Source organism: Anas platyrhynchos, chromosome 1 (assembly GCF_047663525.1).
Source record: "Anas platyrhynchos isolate ZD024472 breed Pekin duck chromosome 1, IASCAAS_PekinDuck_T2T, whole genome shotgun sequence".
Classification (NCBI taxonomy): domain Eukaryota; kingdom Metazoa; phylum Chordata; class Aves; order Anseriformes; family Anatidae; genus Anas; species Anas platyrhynchos.
The window spans coordinates 92,689,591-92,703,271 of NC_092587.1; the positions used below are offsets into that span (position 1 = coordinate 92,689,591).

The 13,681-nt window shown below is 36.5% G+C and overlaps 1 long non-coding RNA gene across 1 annotated transcript in view; it reads right to left on the bottom strand.

The window, feature by feature from the left end:
- Positions 1–1,945: 1,945 nt before the first annotated feature.
- Positions 1,946–13,681, bottom strand: part of LOC106018470 (uncharacterized) — a 319,103-nt gene continuing 307,367 nt past the window's right edge. The window contains exons 20-22 of the long non-coding RNA XR_011803780.1: positions 10,671–10,737; positions 3,504–10,199; positions 1,946–2,318 (exon numbers count right to left, since the gene is read on the bottom strand). This is a non-coding gene — a long non-coding RNA (uncharacterized lncRNA). The remainder of the gene's footprint in view (positions 2,319–3,503; positions 10,200–10,670; positions 10,738–13,681) is intronic.

Consider the following 13,681-nt stretch of genomic DNA (forward strand, 5'->3'; position numbering starts at 1 on the left):
AAACTGACCACAGTACTCGAGGTATGGCCTCACCAGAGCCGAGTACAGGGGGAACTTAAGAAAGTGTCTGTTCTAAATCAACAACTAGTAATAGAAGTCATATGTCCATTTAATGGGTATTGTTTGCCTAGGGTATTTCTGTCAATTTACTAGTTGATAATAAAAGGCAATGTTCAATGCCCTGAGACATTTCACAGTGAAATGTACCTGCTGAGGAGCTGTGAGAGTCTGGGGAATTAGGGTATTATGCCCTTAATGAGTTTAATGGAACCAGTCATGTTTAGGAGATAGCACCTAATTTGCCAAAGTTGTATTAATTAGTCTTTCCAAAAGGGGATAGATGTCCAATATTTATTTCCTGGAAAAAAGGACTATATATATATATTCGTTTGTTTGTTTGTTTTTGTTAGATTAATGTATACCTAATGGAGAAGAAAAGGACAGGCAGATTTTAATATAAGTGGGAAGAAAGCAGACACCAAGGAACTAGTCACCAAGACTTTGCAATAGATTGGAAGGTGCTATGTCCACTGGTACTCCTGAACACACAAGAAAATAATGCCTCCCTGAGATTTGAGCCAAAATGCAGCTTGAACAGGTTTGATAATGCAGAAGAGGCCTTTCTTTTTTTTGGTTTTCACGTGAACAGATTAAGAGAACAGCTTCCTTTTTGCTCTTTATCCATTTTTTGTAAATATTTTAAATTATGTCTATTCTGGACATTGTAAATAAACTTCTATTTGTATTCATCTGATCTCACCCTGAGTTAAGATTGACTCCTGAGTGCTTGTCTAACAGCAAGGCAGCCCTCCTAGCATGGTGGTAAGAGTATCTAAAACACTCCAAAGTAAACAGTTTTTTGAAGGCATCCAAGGGGTTATAACCTCTGTCTCCACTGAACTTTTGCAGGTTTGAAGCTCTGACTGCAGTAGAAATCATAAGAGGTAGCATTAGAAAACAGAAACTAGGCAGCTCCATGCGATCTGGCAGCTCAACATGGGCCTGTCCTTTACTTTCTTGTCATGTGCCAGAGAGCTTTCCTAGACCTTCTTATGGGATGCTTCTTCAATACAAGTCCCTGCATGTTCTCACAGAGTGGTGGCAGCCAGACCACAGTTTCCTCACATTTTCAGGTATGGGTAACCCTAACTGATGACTTAAATATGATTCCATGGCTTGAGCAACATGCTCTTTCCATCCATTTATACCATCACTGCAACTAACCTCCTGAGCTTTAGGGAATATAGACTATCTCCAAGGCCTCGTCAGCCACAGGGCTCAGACACCTGCAAGGTACTCATATGTTGCTGGAAGGCTTACTTTAATTGTGTAATACATTTGTCCTGAGACACTAAGGTGGTGAAATGATAGCAATGTGTGTCTCATAAAATCTCAACACATTCGAAAGCCCAACATTTATTTCACAGGAGCCCTGTGCAACTTGGTGTAGTGTGTGGCATCCCTGCCCATGGCAAGGGGGCAGGAAATAGGTGATCTTTAAGGTTCCTTCCAACCCAAGCTGTTCTATGATTCTGTGATTCTCTACTACTGAAAACTTTGGTCAGACAAGGAATAGTATAATGGTGGATGCTATGGGCAACATTAAGGTAAAAATAACATAAGCTTGGCAGAAAATTTGTCACAGATGTTTACCAAATAGAAATGACACAAAATGTTGTTACTAAACAGCATGCTCAAAGCTTCTGAGAAGCAATTACACCCACATACATATCTTCTTTCAAAGTCCATAGTCATTTTTAATGATCTGCTTAAAAGCCTTGAGTTGAAGAAGTGAAGATGCACGAGAAAGAGGAAGGAAAATAGAGTTGTTCTCATGAGAGATAAGCTTGGATTACTATTCCATAGGAGTGAAAAAATACTAAGATCTTCAATGCCATTGTCTTCATTTTGTAAAAATAAATATTTATAAAACTAATTAGGCAATGAGGTAGATGAGGATTTTATGAGAGTATCTTGCCCTTGACTAATACAATTTCAATTCACCTCAGATGTAGTTACCTATGCTGGAGTTAAATTAATCTTTTCACATTGATGTAATAGATTGAGCTGACCAAATTAAACTTACACTTGAAATGTCTAAAGAATCTTTTTTTTATTTTCTTTCTTTTTTTTTTTTCTTCCTATAAATAAATAAATCCGTTTCCCAACATGTGTTTGGTGAGTGAGGAAAGCTTAGTAACCAGTCTGAATAATAACAATGTACCTTGCCTGTAGATATCTCATTGTCTTGAAAACTTTTCAGATCTGAAATTTTCTTCATCGCTCATCAGAATTCAGAACAGCTACCAAGTATTATCCTAAGAGTTACAGATACAGTCCATAAGTGACAGGTCAATTAAGAAGACAGCACAAATTCCTAGAAATGTTGGAGAACAAGGGGCATACAGAATACGTTATGAAGAAATTGTGAAAGTAGATTATTTCTGAGAGAGAAAATCAGAAAGGAGAACAGAGGGTAGGAAAGCAGAGAACACTAAAGATCCTTTCATTAAATCCTTACCTCCTACCACTGCTGAGAACCTGTCAAATTCAGAAGAAAAAAAATAAATTCAAAGCCTGGAGAAAACGTGTAAGTTAATAGCATCTGAACATTAAACATCATGTGGTTTTACACAGGCAAATAGGATTTACTTAGTTACTGTGATATTTCTACATGGTTGTAGAAATTGGTCATTGCTGTCCCATTACAGTTGTATGCATTAATGCCATCACTTTTTTTCATCATTGGTACCAAAATAAGCAAAGGAATTCACTTCCTGGGTTCAGACAGGGCCAAAGAAAAATATTAACCAACTCATGCAATTCAAGCTGAGCAGAGTATTTTTTGTAAATAAAATCTTCCAAAATGTGCAGTTCTGAGCAGGCAAAAACATTCCATGAGTTTAACTGAAGTCCAAAGAATATTTTCTGAAAAGGATAAGTAAAGAAAAAAAATCCTCACAAAACACAATTGAAATACGGATATTCTGAATAAAGTGCTGTGGTTGGTAATTCTGTGTTTAGAAATAAGATTTTTCTATTTTGTTGCTGAGGCAAAATAATATTTTTTGAAAACTAGGTAGACATAAACCTTGGAACTTTAATGAAGAATGACACATTTTGTTTCTGATCAAACAATATGCTTTGTATTGTTTTAATAGTTCAGCTGCATCATTTTTTTGCACTTGCAAAACAGATCTAATTGTGAAATACTATGACTTAAGAAAACTAAAACAAATTGAACTGGAATGAGCTTCAAAGTCACAGTCCCTGTGTAGTTCCAAGTCTGACTGAGGAAGGACAGACTACAGAATTTCAACAGCCCTGGGAAAACTCTGCAAGATTTTAGGAGGTGGCTTATAGGTGTCCTCTCCAAAAGTACTGGGATAACCCCTCATGCATATAGCAGTGCTCTCTGCGCCTTCAGCAGCCTGAGAAGGGAGCTAGTCCTTCAGAGATGGTGAGGTTTTGCCATTGCCTTGAACAAGAAGTGAATAACTTACCTGATACATTGAATGAGAAGGGCATCTGGTGTCTTGTGATCAAAAGCTGTTTCAAGTTGTTTGTTCTGTAGCAAGAAAAGTTGGCCAAAGCCATAGATAATCATCAGTAGATCTGGTATGAACCCATGGACAGGGGCTATGTAATTTTTCACTTTTTAGTCTATAAAATAGAATTAAAAGTGCGTAAGTTTTATTAAAGTAACACACAGTCATATTTTCAAGGCACTTGGACAGTAACCATATAAATATCAAGACAAGAATAAATATAAAGGTATCAAGTTGGACAGAGTATGCCTTTTCTGCTTCATGAAAGAAAATAAATTATTTTAATGTGGGCATAACTAATGCACTGTTGAATTATTAACCCACATGAATGTGCCAAAGTGATTAGCTCATTACTAAGGTCTCCATAGTTTCAAAATTGTAGAAAATATTTCAAAAATAATTTTGTAATTTCAACCTAACTTACTAAAAAATGGGTAATAGTACTGGTAATGTAGTAATGGAATAATAATGAGGTATGATCACAAAAAATACAACCTCAAAGAACAAGAAATGCGCCATGTGTGGCATTCTTATCATAAGCTGTTTCCCAAGCAACAGAACTGTAAAAGCCTAATTGAAAATGTTTGCAAGTCTAGTGTGAACGTATTTGTAACGGCCTCAGTTAGGATTGTCTATACACAGTAATAGAGTTAAATTAAATTAAAATATCACAGTCTTTAATTTAGGACTATAAACTTTGACTAAATAATGTTATTTCTGGCAAAAGGCAGATCAAGAATAATATTCATTTGTGATAAATACAAATAATAACAAAATCAAAACATCCAAAGCAATACAACACATTTGAGATAGTTTAATTAAACTGTCTCCAACTGGGATTAATTTGTTCCCTGTCATCAGCTCAGGTAGGAGCTCTAAAGGAAGGACAATATGTCAGGCCTAATTGTGCTTTATTTAATGTGAATATGGCAATAGACTCTCTAGTGGTTACCAGAGTACTAAAACAACCTTTTAATTACTTCAGCAGCCTCATTTCACCATTGCTTGTGGAAATACCCTGCCACTGTTTCTTGTCTGTTGTTGTGGTATAACATCTGTACTGCACGGCAGCAGCTGGACCACACTGCAGAATCAACCCTCAGTGTTCTACACAACTCTCTGAAACACCCACTATTGTATGCTGTCCAAGGGACGATACTAGCTTAAGGTGAGCACACCTTCTTGAATAAAGGCCAAGAACATGTCTATGGAAAAGAAAAATAAGAAATAATAGAATTGTCATCACACTTTTCTGACAGCTCACTCCCAAATGAGTGGTGGTGGGGAAAAGCTAACTTTTTTTTTCCTTTCACTAACCAGCACCCAACCACCCTATTACAAGCTTGAGGTCATTCACCTGATGTCACAGGAATAAAGTGCTGTATATCTGTTTCTTCCACTGTTCATTGTATGTATGGGGCCAGAAAAGGTGGGCTGGTAACAGGCTGCTAACACCATAGCAATGGGGCTTCTAGAAGGGAGAAGATTCCTTCTAGAAGGGAGAAGATCAGGGTGCACCTGAGCAGCAAGAAGGTCCCACTTATTCAAAATTTCTCCAGGCTCAGGGAGCCAAGATTGCTGTGAGGCAAGAGACACAGAGTGACCAGGAAACCTAGCAGAACAACCAACCAGGTTTGTCGCCTATAGCTGCATCTGTGAGATGATTTCAGGAGGTTAAGGAGTTATTCTTATCAAAAAATTAGTTTGAGAGCAGGGAGAGCACTCCAGGATGTTTTGTCTGGGGCAGCGTTTTGTGTTTGGGGACTCTCCAGCCCACTCATGATATACTGCCACATTGTGGTAGATTGCTTCAGGTTTTCAGAACACATGGGAATTTCAGAGAAGGGCCAGTAAAAGCTAAGCATAAACTTCAGCATTTCCACACATTAGTATTAGCACTGAGGTACAGCTATCTCACAGATGAAATATCAATGAATGTAACAGGTGTAAATTCTGTTTAACAAGATACTTTACATTATCTCCTGTAGCTCAAACTACTGGGAACATAAATCTGACCTAAAAGATCCTTTCCAAACTCAGAAGTTCATCCCATGGAACTCAGCATGGAACCCTTGGAGGACTAGAACTGCTTAATCATGTTTTTTGCAATTCATCTCTGTGATAAACTCTTGAAACAAATACAAAAACAAAACAAAACATTTTATACAAAGCATACTTTACACAAACATGCCACTTCTGATCTTTCAGTCTTGATCTCTAAAGAGGATCTTCAAAATGCCTTCTGAAGATGAGATTAGAGCTAACATTTTAAACTCTGCTGGTCACTAAAAAACAGGGATTCAATAGAGATATTGATTCCATGGCACAATATAATTTTCTTTCCCCTCCACTAACATCTCCATGTTTGACAGGCAATACATTATTATTTTTTCTTTCCTTAGAGAGATAACTGCCTTATCACTTTTCTCTATTCTACACATACCAGCTACCTTTTCTTTCAGAGGTAGTTGGTATATATCTGAACAACTGCTTTCATTTTGCATTTCACTCTGAAGTCTGCTAATTCTGTTTCAGATCTGAGGAAGTCTAGTGTGTCATAAAATTTGTCTACCATTTCCAATTACACTACCTGATTAAATAATAGATGATATCTCAATATGCACATCTGGTTTTACCTCATCTTTAGATGACTGCTGTTAAAACAATTCAACCACATCTGCTTTTTAAACATTTCTGAAGTTGGAAGGCTAAGAAAACACAGTAAATAAAGCATACCAAGTTAAATAAAATATGAAGCATGATGAGATCCTGGTTCAATTAAACAACAAAGTGGATCAGCATGTGACAGTGGACTCATAAATAAAGAATCAATATGAAGGTTACTCACCTTGGCTTGTGTCTAAACTTCTCTGTTTTCCAAAAACACTAGAAGATTCTGATAACAATTTGCTGTCTCTGGGTAGTTTCATATTAGAGTAAAAAAGTGATAGCACTGTCATCCTGCAAAGCACCATCCAACAGTTTGCCTTTAGACTGAGAGGTAGGCTATAGTTTAAGCATAACATAGAGATAACATACCTTACGGCACCTCCAGCTGCTGATTCAGAAAAACAAGAGTATTCTCTAGGTTCTGCATCATGTCAGCCAATGTGTTGCAATTGTTTTATAAGCCCTGGGACAACCTAAATGACAGTTGACATTAATGAAATTGAAACTCACCTAGGACACCAAGAACGAGGAACAATTAATTCAGGCTCCTTCTTGGTTAGACTTAGCAAAAAAGCCAAGGCCTATCTCAAATATCCTAAGCCAACACTAGCTGAGAACAAGGTCCCCAGGATGTGGAGCACAATTTCATGTGCCACAAACTGAGAATATGACCCTGTCCCAATGCCAAAGACATCCCTGGGTGGTGTGAAGGATGACTTCCCTCAAGTACCTTGTCAGTAGGACCAGTTTTGTTAGGCTATGAGTTCCCCTTCTTTCCTGACCAAACGGGAGCAAGAATAAAGAAAACAATTAAGATATTCACAATAAATTCAGATGTCTAGTGGCAGTGTAAAAGTAGTCAGACTGCTTGTAAGCTCCATATATTTGTTTCAAAATATTGGTACTTATTTTTCTTCTTAATATTTTTTATAGCTAATCAATAATAAAAATTATTATGTGTAACTTCAGTAACAATAAGTAAATTCAAAGGTTATAGTCCTCACAAACTTTTACTATATTTTTGGTCCTTTAAAAGAAGTTAACATTTATAAATAAGATAAAAACAGAAAATAAGATAATAATTCCATAGATTTTGTTTTGATGGACAGTATATTATCATATATAAGACAGTTCCAATTTACCACATGAATAATAACACAGATATCTCATAACACATTGTGACATGGTTGTGATGAAACAGAGGTTTGTGCCAGCCTTCATAATATTTCCGGAATTCAAAGCACTAGAGCTACCAGTGGGAGGCATATCCCCATTTAAATTTGTTAGATGATCTAAGTGCATCTTTTGCTTCGAGTATTACTTTTTGCTGAGTCATTATTTTGTATCCTTCCTATATGTTTCACAGAAAGTGAACACCAGAAGCAATGGCTGTATTAAATTAAATCTTATGAGTACAGGAAGCTTGTTTTAATAATGGCTGGCAAATACAGACAAATTGGAAACTTTGAAATCCTTAGCACTGTGTTTTATTATCAGACAAATATTTATTTTTAAACTGATGAACTTGAAAAAGAAAAAGATTAGAGTGATTCCTTTGGAATTCATAAACTCATGTAAAAATCACATCCTGTGTCTACAAGCTATTATTACATTATTTTGCAGGTTAATTAAAAAGACACTACACATATATAATTTTTTTAATGATATACTATTGTTTTTATTATTTTATATATCCTTATAAAGAGTCAGTGGAAGGAGTTGTTGGAGATCATATCAAAATAAAAATCAGGAGAACAAGAAAATGTAAGAGAAGCTCTAGCAGATTCATTAGAATCAATCTGTTAGTGCTTTGAGAAGGTGACATTTAAAAACCAACAAATAAAAAGGGCTTGGCTAACCTATGACTACGGATCCATACCACAGAACATCACAGGCTCATGGACTACACCAAAATAAAATAAAAAGAAATCCTTACCTTTTTCCACCATTGCTTGTGGTGTACCTAAAAGACAAGGACTAAGGGACTATGAGATACCATTCTGTACTTGAGTAAGGCTATTTGTCATGTAAGCTTTTCTGAAAGCAACTAGATTGTTCTCTTCTGGGAACGATGTTACTATGAGCCACCACCTCAAATATCACACCTGGATGTTGCACTTAAATTACGCTGCAATGAAGCAAAGACTTGCTTCTGTTGCTGCCTCGATATTACAGTCACAATGACTGAGAGGCTGGTTTGCGCAATGCAAAAAAGCAAAGCAGTGCTGGGCTATTTAGGAGTTAACTATTAATATTAGAATTCCTAGTAAAGTCTTATTCCTTGAAAAAGGTAAACATGTTAAATTTACTTTTGAAACTCACTAAGAAACCCAATGCATGGTTGCATCCCTAATACAAGAATTTGGGGGCCATAAAAATTACTACAATCCTAGGAAATCTGATTTTCCATCTGTGGAAATCAGTTCAAAGTACAATTTAAATGTCAAGGTGCAATCAGACATGACAAATTCTGTATAAGAGCACATGCATACTCCCCCGCATCAGGACATCCACTCAAGATTACAAAGTTTGTAACTTATTTGTTATCTGTCACACATTATATTTCACTAGTTCACCTACTTATTATACATTACATGAAGAAAGCAAACTGAAGAAAGTAATCTCTTCATCATTACTTATTTAGCATACTAGATGTCAGCTGAAAAAAACCTTGTCCATCTATTAATGATTCTACGATTAGTTATGTAGGAGTGAGATGCATAAATGATCTGACTTTTCACTCACATAGTTGAGAAATAGAAAATAACCCTGCTGACATCAACAAACTATTCAACTTCTCAGACTTTAGTGACAGACACTGGTGCAGCTGTCATCTTTCTTGTGCATGCTGGCCTAAAATGAACACAATTTTCAGAGCAAAACAAGAGTCAGAATCACAGAGTAATAGAGATATGAAAGCTGGTCAATCCCATGTAAACGGAGATGCACAACTTTGGCACAACTCCACCAAAACACTGGATAATTGAGACTATGGGCCTACTACCTGTAAACTGAATAAAAAACTCCGGCTTTCCGATGGCAGCTCTGAGAAAGAAATATTCCCTCAGTGGAGGGTTGAACGGACTTAGAGGAACGTATCACATTACTCTGCTATCTCACAGGAAAACCTGTTCTTCTCCATCTTTGCTTGGTGGAGACCGTGGAGAGCGCATGCACAGGAGAGGACAGGAACAGCTCTTGAAAGCATCACTCCCAAACCAGCAGCTGCAATATGCAGGGCCAGGCAGACATGGCGGCAGAGATTTCAGTGTCCAGCATGTTGCCTGGCCCCTTGCTGATATTTACTGCCTCCCTAGCACAGACAGAAAGCAGATATCTATGTCTTGTCTGTGCCACACCATGCTGTATTAAAGGGATTGCACAGGCACACAACTGATTTTTAATGTCAAGCTGCCACCACCAACCCAACCCGTCCATCACCTCATTGTCTTAAAGAGAAGAGGTTCAGTTAACATCAGCAGTCACTGCTAGCCCTTTCAGAAAACCCTTTTTAATACCACCCATCTTCAATAAAAAGCCGTGTGTTTCCAGAACAGGGAGCAATATAAAACCTAAAACAATCATCAAGATTTTACCTCCTACTGAGGTTGGAACGATAAGACCTCTGGCTTGCATCTGGAAAAGCACCTAAATCCTTGAGGTTTGTTTTTCTTAAATCCTTTCCTTTTCTCTCCTCTCCCTAGTCTCTGTCAGTTGCTTGGTGATGAGGCTTCCAGGAGCAGAAATCTATGCAGCTTTTTTCACAGTCATGGTCACATGTTGACATTATAGTTGCAGGTATGGATCTGTTTGCTAGGGTCTCCATTTCTAAGAGCTTCTTCCCAAGTTTGGCTTGCCAGTCACCAAGTGAGAGGCATCTTGCCACATAGTTCTTCTACAGAGCAAGCCAGGCATCAAAAATAAGACAAGTTGTTTCAAACAGATGCACACACAAGTTCCAAGGCAAACAGAAGCTCCAATCTACAACAGCAGAAGAGAGGGAAAACAACTCATTGAGTAAAAAGTAAAAGAACACAATAAAACAATAATGATGAATAAATTTTTTTTTCTTTTTTTTTCTTCTATTTTTTTTTTCTTTCTTTCCAGGTCAATAAATGAAATGTTTATTTATTTATTTATTTGTTTGTTTGTTTATTTTTACTGTTACTCAGCTTCTTCTATAAACATCTGCATGACTGCATCCAAAAGAGCTGTGTACATGATCTAGGAGCAGAAAGCTTTCATATACAGGTCATTGTCTGTTCTCAGAGGCAGACACCCTTCCATTCTCTTTTAAAGCTCCTTTCTCTCTCCAAGAGCTGCTCCAGTACCGAGAGAACAAGCAAGGCAATCTTTTATTTCAATCTTGTCTTTGCTCTGAAAGCTATGTAAAAACCTTCGATAGATGCTGCCAGCCTTCACTAAAGCACAAATGAAAATGACTTCATTTACCTGGCATTTTGCAGGGCAGAGCAACCTCTTGTGCACCTAGATGCTTCAGAAGGCTGTGAGGATCTGACTGCAATGAAAAGAAATCAAGCAGAACTTGTACCCACTTTTGCCACAGCTTGTAAGCATCCATCTTACACCTAGGGACAACTGACACAAGTCTAGGAAGAAGATTTTAAGGAGCGTTTTTTGACCATAAAGAACAGAGGGCTGTCTAGTCCCAGAGGCTAATATTTAACTTAATTCAAAGAAGAAAAGGATGAAGACAGAACAACAACAGTCCTGCCACACAAAATGTATGTCATGCTCATAATGTAACATGGTAACTTTAAGCACAAAGGAACAGATCTTTGTAACATATGCAAATATATATGTATATATATATATGAACATCTTTGCATATAAATGCATATATACACATACATACACATATGTATATATACATATATACATGTATCTGTGTATATTTGTGAAAGGTCTTGGTCTTTTACCTGTCATTGCTTCTTTATTATTTTTAAATTCCTGCCACAATGCCGAAGTTGTTTTTGCAGTTGCCATGATCTGCTGTGTGCCAGGAAATGTACTATGTAACATCCCCACCACCGCCCTTTGGCATGTTATGCTATGAGCCTTCCCCTCGTTCTTGAGACATGTCAAGGAAACAGATTCCAGCCTCTGGGATGCCCAAATTCATGTGGGATTGCTGACATCCTTTTTTTTTTTTTTTTATTATTATTTTTTAAAAACTCTAATTTTATTGAATACATTGTTTTGAAGAAAATAGAGGGCCCTTGTGCTTCTTAGGCTTCTTTCTGAGATACTTAAAAAGCAAAGCAAATTCATTTTAGCAAACCAAAGGGGTGAGGCTGTAAACAGTTATGAAAGGAAAGAAAAAAAAAAAAGGAAAGAAAAAGGCACAGAAGTACTAAGTCCTAGGCTAGCCTTAACTTCTGCCCACTACCAGAGTTTTGAAGGCTGTGGCATGCTGAAAACATGCCACACAAAGCTGAGACCAGTGCTACAAAGCCATCTACAAGATACTGACCTCCGTATCAGACTGGGTTCAGGGAAAACGGAATTTTTGTTTAGATACATCCAACTACCACCAGAATATTGCTACACATAAATTAAATTTCAAGTACATCCCTAACTTTTTACATTATTTAATTTTAGTGGAACATAGTACCAACTGAGAAGAACTTCATTTGTGAAATTGTAAAAGAAACATTTTTCAGGCCCATCTAGGAGTTACACAAAGGCTTGACATACCGACTTCTCAAGCTACTGTGGAGAGAGAACCAAAACAGAATTTGCCTGACACTCTGTGTCACAGGCACCATGACTTCTATTGTTTTATTTTTCATAGTTTGATTACAATTTATAAATATGTCAGAAAGACCATGATCATTAAGATGCTGTATTTCCACATAGACCACACACTTAAAACCAAGCTAACAAAACATTTTACCAAGTTGGCACACGGTATCCCCATTTTCCAATGCAACTTTGTAAGCTGGGGCCCATCATACTGAGCAGTTATCAGCTTAATTTGAGTCAGATTTAAAAAATTAAAATGCTCAAGGACTAAATGTGCAACTGATTAAAATAAAATTAAGAGGTGGGTGGGTGAGCTTTTTCCCAGATAAGAATATCCCACCAGAGAACTAAACAAACTATTCCTTAATATTCCAGTTGCAGAAAGAACATCTCAGCTGATTTTAAGATGCAAGATTTTTGCAGCACATTTCTAAAAGCTAAAACTCAGTCTGGAAGACTAAAAAAGAAAAAGAAAAAAGAAACAGAATTATTATTATTATTGTTTCTTTTTACCAAAAGGACCTATTTTGTTTATTAGATGATGATTTAAAACTGATTTTCACTTCAGTGGATGGGGGGAAGATGTAAGCATAAACTAAAATTGGCCTTCACTCATGATTCATGATAGAAAATCACAATCAACACAAATTTATACTGTGTACCCAGAATACAAAACCAACCATAATATATATCCCAAGGAGAACATGAAAAAGCCATTTCTTCCTCAACTTAGAACAGTTCCTAGCAGAACTACTAGAAAATTTCAAGAGCTATAAACTTGGGATTATTCATAGCCTACTGGAAACCTCCTAAACCACCATTTTTATATAAGAGGGGGAAAAAAAAAAAAGTGTTGCCAGTAAAAAGTATCCTACTGAAAAGGAGACCTAGTCACAAAAATATAGAGAAAATGAATATTTTAAAAAAAGGAAAACAATGAAGAAGTAGTTAAAAAGAAGTAGTTAAAAAGTGGTAACAACTTACGGTGATTTATAAACTCGTTGCAAACTCAACAGGCAAAATAATTAAAGACAACATGGTGGAATTTTTAATAAGAACAAGAAGTGCCTGACAATGGATTAAATACATTTCAAGATACAGGAAAAATCATAAATAACACCAGAGATAAGTTATAAAACATAAACATCTACTGAATATTATTAATGATAATTATCATAGGAGAATACATCTATTCTATATAGTACAAAACACTGATATTTTTTTTTTTTTAAATAGCCCATATCTTCCAAGATTAAAGGTAGGCATGAAATATCAACAAGTATGGCAAACTTACCCTTACTCCACAAAGCCTCGAACTGTTTAGCTGAAGGTCTCTCCAACTCATTAGCTTTTATAATTTTATTTATTTATTTATTTTAAATAATAATTCATGAAAAACTGGAACAATTCCAACAGATGGGAGTACTGCCAAAAAAAAAAAGAAAATCCCAGGGCTGGAAAAGAAAACCCTGCAATGTGCAACTTCAAAAATATGTCATCTCAATTTGTTGAAGAACATCTCAAAAAACATTGATCACTGTTCAAAAATGATATAAGAGTAGACGGATTTTTCTTTTGAAGCAGCTTCTACAATGAACACTTCAATAGCTAACCATATAGACTGGTGGACAAACTTTTCTAGATGGTTATTTCTTTCCACCGCATATTCCTTCCTTTCCTACTTTCAGCTCCTTAGG